This window comes from Micropterus dolomieu, linkage group LG11 (assembly GCF_021292245.1).
Source record: "Micropterus dolomieu isolate WLL.071019.BEF.003 ecotype Adirondacks linkage group LG11, ASM2129224v1, whole genome shotgun sequence".
NCBI lineage: Eukaryota > Metazoa > Chordata > Actinopteri > Centrarchiformes > Centrarchidae > Micropterus > Micropterus dolomieu.
In genome coordinates, this window is record NC_060160.1 from 3756889 (window position 1) to 3765018 (window position 8130).

The 8130-nt window shown below is 43.5% G+C and overlaps 1 protein-coding gene and 1 non-coding gene across 5 annotated transcripts in view; both read right to left on the reverse strand.

Moving 5' to 3' along the window:
• Window positions 1–8130, reverse strand: part of hectd1 (HECT domain containing 1) — a 68276-nt gene that overhangs the window by 29758 nt on the left and 30388 nt on the right. The window lies entirely within an intron of this gene.
• Window positions 7432–7504, reverse strand: trnak-cuu. Its single transcript has one exon. It is a non-coding gene; the product is annotated as a tRNA-Lys (tRNA).

Consider the following 8130-nt stretch of genomic DNA (forward strand, 5'->3'; position numbering starts at 1 on the left):
ATCTGTTTGCGTCTCAAGAGACTACGCACTGCCCGCTATGGTTTCTCTCGTTCCTCCAGCCCCGTTGGGTCTGGACACCATGGTACATTCGTGGCCGAGGCTACGTCTGTACGCTTTTCCCCCAGTCGCTCTGCTCCCGGGGTTCTGGAGCGGGTCCGCCAGGACAATGTCGGCCTACTGCTCGTAGCCCCATTCTGGCCAACCCGGGTGTGGTTCTCGGACATCATGTCGCTCCTGGACGGCCCGCCATGGCGGGTCCCTCTGAAGAGAGACCTGCTGTCCCAGGCGCAGGGCCGGGTTCTTCACACTTGCCCCGCCATATGGCGACTGTGGGTCTGGCCCCTGAGGGGGCACAGTACCTAGAGGCGGGTCTAACAGCCGGAGCAGTCGAGACCCTCCTGAGCTCCAGGGCCCCGTCCACACGGAGGATGTACAGCCTGAAGTGGAGTGTTTTCTCCACTTGGTGTAGGGAGCGGTCGGTGGACCCTGTTACCTGCCCGGTGGTTCAGGTACTTGAGTTCCTCCAGGACCGGTTCTCTGCTGGTCTTTCCCCTTCCACCTTCCACCTTCCCACTTGGGATCTGGCAGTGGTTCTTGGGGCAGCGGCTGAGGCCCCCTTCAAACCTCTGGAGTCAGCTGAGGCTAAACACTTGACCCTCAAGATGGCCTTTCTCCTTGCTATCACCTCTCTGAGGAGGGTGGGGGATCTCCAAGCTCTTTCGGTTTCCCCGCAAAGCCTGGAGTTTGCCCCGGGGAATATTAGGGCTATCCTGCACCCTCGTTCAGGATACATCCCTAAAGTGCCTTCTTGTGCGGCAGGGTCCACAGTGCTGCAGGCATTTCATCCTCCACCTCATGTGACGGCGGAGGACGGGAGACTTCATCTGCTCTGCCCTGTCAGAGCATTGAGTATTTACACTCTGAGGTCCTCCCGTTGGAGGACGGCTGACCAGCTGCTAGTGTGTTTTGGGTCCCCCAGGGCTGGGCTCCCTGCATCCAAACATACTATTAGCAACTGGATTGTTCAGACTATTTCCCTGGCCTATCTGTTGCGCGGTTTGCCTTCACCTGTGGCTGTGAGGGCTCATTCTACCAGAGGCATGGCGGCCTCTCGAGCCCTCCTTTCCGGGGCCTCTTTGCAGAATGTTTGTTTAGCGGCTGGCTGGGCCACTCCGCACACATTCATTCGGTTTGACCTTCCTTCGGCACCTGGCACTCGTGCGCTCTCCTCTTAGTTGTGCCACTTTATTGCACACTGGGGCAGACGGGGTTTTCGGCACGGTTTAGTGGGTATCTCGTTCCCATAGTGTCGTAACCGACGCAGTTCAAGTTCCCTCGAAGGGGAACGTCTCGGGTTACGCATGTAACCCTGGTTCCCCGAGAAGGGGAACGAGACACTGCGTCGGCCCACCGCACCTCTCTCCCCGCCTGAAGCGCCTGCTTCATAGTTAAGCTAATGATGAGTGTGTACAGGTGTGCTTTATACTCCTCCGGTTATTCCATCACACCTTACCGTTCTAGCAACAAACCAATAGGATTGGAGTGATTTCATTCACGTTCAGACCTGCTACGCCTAGAGGCGTTCCCATAGTGTCGTAACCGATGCAGTGTCTCGTTCCCCTTCTTGGGGAACCAGGGTTACATACATAACCCGAGACGTTTTACTGGTGCAACTTGATTGAGTGAATCTCTATTTTGAAACTCAGTTAGTTCCTGAGAAATGAGTGAAGCAGAGTTGTTGTCTGGTGATGTAGTTTCTTTGTCTTCAACAGTTTCTCATGTTGTTTGAACTGTTTGTGTTTGTGTGTTCAGAGTTTCCAGCAGAGCCAGAGGTCGTCTACTCTTCACTGAGGTAGACCTTCACACCTTCACACCAGTCCAACTACTGATGTCCAGCTGGCCTGGAACTGGTCCCCAGAGCCCCTCACACCTCAGCACATCCATTTATTATGTTTCACTGTTAAAGCTAAATTAGACTCAGGCAGCTATAAACAGACAAACAGCTCAGACTTAGTGAATGTTTTAAATATTTGTATTTTACAGTGAAATAACAGTAGCATGAAAAACTACAGAGTAAAAAAAAGTCGAAATACTTTTTTAAGTCACTTTTTACCCATGTTAGCACCGACATGTTACCTGTTTTGTTGTATTTTTATTAATGTATTTCTATTGAAAGAATCTATTGAGAATGTCTCATTGTCTTGTGGCTGTAATAATTAATTGTACTGTTATATATTATTATTCATATTTTTTGGACTCTTGTCACAGCAGTGAACTTAAAAACAGGGTTACTAAACTTTGGTCTCGTTCTTGTTGTTCTACTGTGGGTCTTTGGGTTTCACAAAACTCTGGGATAGAAAATGTGACGTGTCCTAGTTTGGCTGTGGCTAACAGATACCTCCGATACAAACCTCTCTTCGGTGAAGAAACAAAACCACAACCACAGACAGCATGGACGTCTTTCAGCTTCAGTACAGAGTGTCTGTTTGTGTTTAAAGAGTTTTGATTCTTTAGTCAGTGAACTGGCGAGATTCAGTCTGTAAGCTTTAAATCAAATCCACTCGGAGGCTGATTGACTTTTCCAGAGTCCGTTTCTGGACAGAATATAAGCAGATACCGGCTCCTCTTCTGTGTCACGTGTATGCTAGGAAATAACATTTGATAAAGCTGTATGTAAGTCTGCATCTCTGCAGACTTTGCCTGAGGGAATTACCCACAGTTCATAGCACTGTGATGTTAAACGTAGCGTTTATCAAATAAAGTGATTATTTGAAAATGATGAAGATGTAAGTAAGAGCCTGATAAACGTTCACATCAGACAGTTGGTCCCTTCAGTGCCTTGAAGTTAGTGAAAGTCCCAAAACCACAACTGTACACAACTTGTGCACAAAATATTTGGCCTAATACCAATAAGTATTCTCTGTGGGTCCCATACCTCTTGTGGTCCCTGCCTCTCACACTCCTTTTGGAAAAATGTTTACAATAATTGAGCAACTGTACACATTAAACTGTGGTGGTTATCAGGGTAGTCACTAATGAACTGTTCATACCACATTTAAACAAGTATTATTAATCTGTGAATTGTGCTGAAATCTCAAACTCTATTCCCATCACACTGTCTCCAACTGTTCATTTCACTGTAGTTAAATGGTTTGCTTGGAGTATAAACATTTTCTTCATGTTTATTTAAGCAAAATAGTGCTTAAAAAATACCATCTTAGTTGTCTAACCCCTACACTGAGGACATGGTTACGATACTGCATAATAAATGTCAACTGAACAAGACTTCACTGTGAGTTAGTGGTTCAAAGGCATGTAGGCCTAAAAGCAAATTAATTAAAACTTCAGAAAGTTTAATTTATGATGCCCATAATAATGTATGTTCTGCAAATGCACTGCAAAGATATCAAGATAGATTCCTCGCTGACTGCCTTCAATCCAAACTGCTGATATTAGCTGAAAAGATTCTTTAACTGTGTTGGCTGTGATTGTGCTCACCCGTCTTTCGAAAGAAATCAGTTGTCCTTCACTTTGCATTCTTTCTATTTTGGTATTTCAGTTTCTTAGGGACTGACATGACTGCCACAAGGCACATTGATGCTACATCATCAGCCATCCCTCTGCTCAATTAGTTTATTCAGAAACAAATCCTAGAACTAGGACTAGGAATAAACCATTTTGCTTCTTTTTTAAGGGGTGAACAGAATTTTAATTTAGTTGACCCTTCTAACTAAAACATTACAAACAAAAACAAAAACTTTTCATTCCAGGCTTTTCGAGGGCCCTCCCCATATTGTGGCCCAGGGTAATCAGTCTCACTTTCCCCCACTACGATGCCCTTGTTTCCCCTTATACTATTTTTGGGCCTTGCAGCCTGTCACGGCTAAGCACTTGGCAGTTGAGGTCAACTAAGTCTGTGAGGTTCTTTGGATAGAGATTGGGCCTATGTCAACAAGACCATTGCAAAACTTGCGATAGGTATTGTTTCAGTGAATCCAAGTGCAGATACAAACATACAAACACATAGCAGGAGGCAACTGGTATCACAAGATGTATTTCACACAAAAGGACAATCTCCACCATCAGCTTATTGACATTAGATCAGATGTCAGCTGCAGCTCTGAAGCTCTTTTAATACTTTCTACACAGCTCTAATAATAATTGAATGAAACACATGTATCACCTGCAGTGCAGCAGTGTTTTTAAAGTTTCTGTATGTTTCCACTCACAACAAACAGTTTGACAAGCATCTGACATTTATTAAAAACCTGCAACATTCTGTATTTATACTGTGCAGTCATTTAAATTGTTCTTAAAAACATACAATTAACTCAGGAAGAGCAGTTGTGGTGTTTTGACATGCTGGTAGCATGATTTTATTTAAACACTATGTCCTCACTCATTATCATATCTGTCCTGCAGAGCTTCTCTCCTCTTACTGGTCTGCCACCTGGTGGTGTTCTCTCCGTACTGCATCTCCACTGTCCTCACAGTGTCTTTATATCAATGCAAAACCGCAGGTTAACATTTTGAATCATTCACTGACCTTACAATCAATCGATCAGTCGCACTCTGGTGTTGATGATTGACAGTTGTCTTTAACAGAAGCTGATAAATGATCTACATTTTCTTTCTAACCTGCTCCGACTGCAGCAAAAGACCTGGCCATCTCCATGGTGATGACCTTGCCCACCCTAGCTGAGGTAATAATAAAACTGTAAAACACTGTAAGCTATGAGTTCACTGAACTAAAGTTGAATAATTAGTTTAGTCTGCTGATGCGTCACATTTTTCCATTTGAAGAGTTCTTCACATGTCTTCAAGGCCCTGAAGTTTTTCACTATGTAAAATCAAAATATGAGGAGAATGAAGGAATAAATAAGAGGTACTAATGTGAATACATCTGTAGCTAGTTAATACTTTAAAGTCTTTCACAGTGATTCTTAAATCCCCTTTCTTGTAGGATGGAGTGGACAAACAACTCAATTTCAGTTCAATCTAGCTTTATTGGCATGAATGTAAAACAACAATATTGCCAAAGCTACAAATAAATTACAAAACAATTAATCACTAAAAAAAAATTTTAAAGTTCAAATAAAGTAAATAAAACAGTGTGTGTGTTAAAAAAATAATTAAATTTTAAAATTTTTAATAAAATAAGTCAATAAAACAGTAAACGTGTGTGAGTGTTTATATATTAAGACAAGAAAAATCTGTGTGAAATATGAGATCAAAAAACAAAAAACAAATGAACAATTACTAAAATAACAGACAATGAAAATAATTATGATTTGAAATGTTTGACAAACTCAAATTGCCTAAACTTGAAACGTAATGAGCTTCTCTATTTCTTCAGCAGCGAAATGCATGAGATGGGATGAGGGACACATGGAGGATAAAACAGAAATTGAGGCACAAGTGATGGACTGCACACAGAAGAGACACCAGAGATAGAGACTTTGTGACCCGTTCCTCTTCATTCTTATTCTATAGTCATTATTTTATAATATTTTAATCTTTTTATTCTTTTATTTAGATCTTGTCCTCCTTATTTAAGCTCAATATGGATTTTAATTGTTTTGATATTTAGCTTAATATTACATTTTGTTCTTTCACTAAATCAGTAAGTTAATTGTCTTCACTTTATGTTGTTATTAATGTGAGGTTTCCTAAATGAATGAGTTATCAGCAGCATCCTCAGTTTAGTTAGGCTTAGGCACCAAAACTACTTAGGAAAAGATCCTGATTTTGGTCATAGACTGTAAATAATGATGGACAACACATGGACAGAAATCAAAATGTCTACTCAGTAACGATCAGGGTTGAAGTCAGGGGCGTTTCCAGGCTCTTGAAACATTGGGGGCTTAGCCCAGCCCACAAATCTTTCATGTTTTCACCTGTTTTCAGCCCAAAATGCCCAAAAAAGCCCAAAACTAAAAACACTTGTGATAAGACCACAAATCCACAGAAATGTTCCAAACGCCTCTGAAGCTGCGATCAATGCTCTCTCTCTCTGTCTCTCTCTCTCTCTCTCTCTCTCTCTCTCTCTAAATGCAGGCATTTTTTCATTGTATGGGGCTCCAACCAGTCCCCATGGATTTGGTCCCCTCAATTTAGGCCTCTGGATTTAACCAATCCTAGAATGGGTAGGCATGGTACAGTGTCAAGGGAGCAGTGACGTTTTCAGAGCGTTGCTCAGAGGCCTCCAACCAGAAAATCCCCATGGATTGAGCAAATGCTGCCACGATAGGAATGCGCCCAACGTGGGGCTCGACCCTGAGTTTGCTAATTATCCCTTAACTTCAATTTCGCCTTGCTAATGCTCCCTCAACTTAGGCCTCTGGATTTAACCAATCCAAGAGTGGGCAGACATTGTACCGTGAAGAGTTACATTTTCAGAGCGTTGCTCAGGGGGCTCAATCCAGCAAGTCTTTACTCCCAAGCCAAGTCCCCACAGATTGAGCATAGGAATAGGAAGACGCCCAACGTGGGGATCGAACCCACGACCCTGAGATTAAGAGTCTCATGCTCGTCACATAGAATTATAGTGTGGGCCAAATGAAAATTTGAGGCTATGCATTTAACCCATCTTTGAATGGGCTGCCACTTTAAAGCACCCAGGGAGCAGTTACGGGTCCAGGGCCTTGCTAATGCTCCCTCAATTTAGGCTTCTGGATTTAACCAATCCTAGAATGGGTAGGCATTGTACAGTGTCAAGGGAGCAGTGACGTTTTCAGGGCGTTGCTCATGGGGCTCCAACCAGAAAATCTTTACTCCTAAGCCAAGTCCCCATGGATTGAGCAAATGCTGCCCCGATAGGAATGCGCCCAACGTGGAACTCGACCTTGAGATTGCTAATTATCCCTTAACTTCAATTTCGTAAGGGAGACGATAGTAAAAAGAGTAAATGAAAAACTTTGAGTAACATAGAATTATAGTGTGGGCCAATTGTTATGGGTCCAGGGCCTTGCTAATGCTCCCTCAATTTAGGCCTCTGGATTTAACCAATCCAAGAGTGGGCAGACATTGTACCGTGAAGAGTTACGTTTTCAGAGCGTTGCTCAGGGGGCTCAATCCAGCAAGTCTTTACTCCCAAGCAAAGTCCCCATGGATTGAGCAAATGCTGCCCCGATAGGAATGCGCCCAACGTGGGGCTCTACCCTGAGTTCGCTAATTATCCCTTAACTTCAATTTCGTAAGGGAGAAGATAGTAAAAAGAGTAATTGATAAACTTTGTGTCACATAGAATTATAGTGTGGGCCAATTGTTATGGGTACAGGGCCTTGCTAATGCTCCCTCAATTTAGGCCTCTGGATTTAACCAATCCAAGAGTGGGCAGACATTGTACCGTGAAGAGTTACGTTTTCAGAGCGTTGCTCAGGGGGCTATATCCAGCAAGTCTTTACTCCCAAGATTGAGCTAATAGCAAGACGCCCAACGTGGGGCTCGAACCCACGACCCTGAGATTAAGAGTCTCATGCTCTACCGACTGAGCTAGCCGGGCCACGTCAGTCTAAGTGTAAGCCCTTCAATTCTCAAACAACCTGTAATCTCACATGATAATGTGGTTAGCTGCTAACTCTAATTTAGTAACGAAGAAGATAGCAAAGATAGTAAATAATAAACTTTATATACCACATACAATTATAGTATTGGGCCAAATTTTCCCAACTGCGAATTTGAGGCTGTGCATTTAACCCATCTTTGAATGCGCTGCCACTTTAAAGCACCCAGGGAGCAGTTACGGGTCCAGGGCCTTGCTAATGCTCCCTCAATTTAGGCCTCTGGATTTAACCAATCCTAGAATGGGTAGGCATGGTACAGTGTCAAGGGAGCAGTGACGTTTTCAGAGCGTTGCTCAGGGGGCTCCAACCAGAAAAGCTTTACTCCTAAGCCAAGTCCACATGGATTGAGCTAATGCTGCCCCGATAGGAATGCGCCCAACGTGGGGCTCGACCCTGAGTTTGCTAATTATCCCTTAACTTCAATTTCGTAAGGGAGAAGATAGTAAAAAGAGTAATCGATAAACTTTGTGTCACATAGAATTATAGTGTGGGCCAAATGCAAATTTGAGGCTGTGCATTTAACCCATCTTTGAATGGGCTGCCACTTTAAAGCACCCAGGGAGCA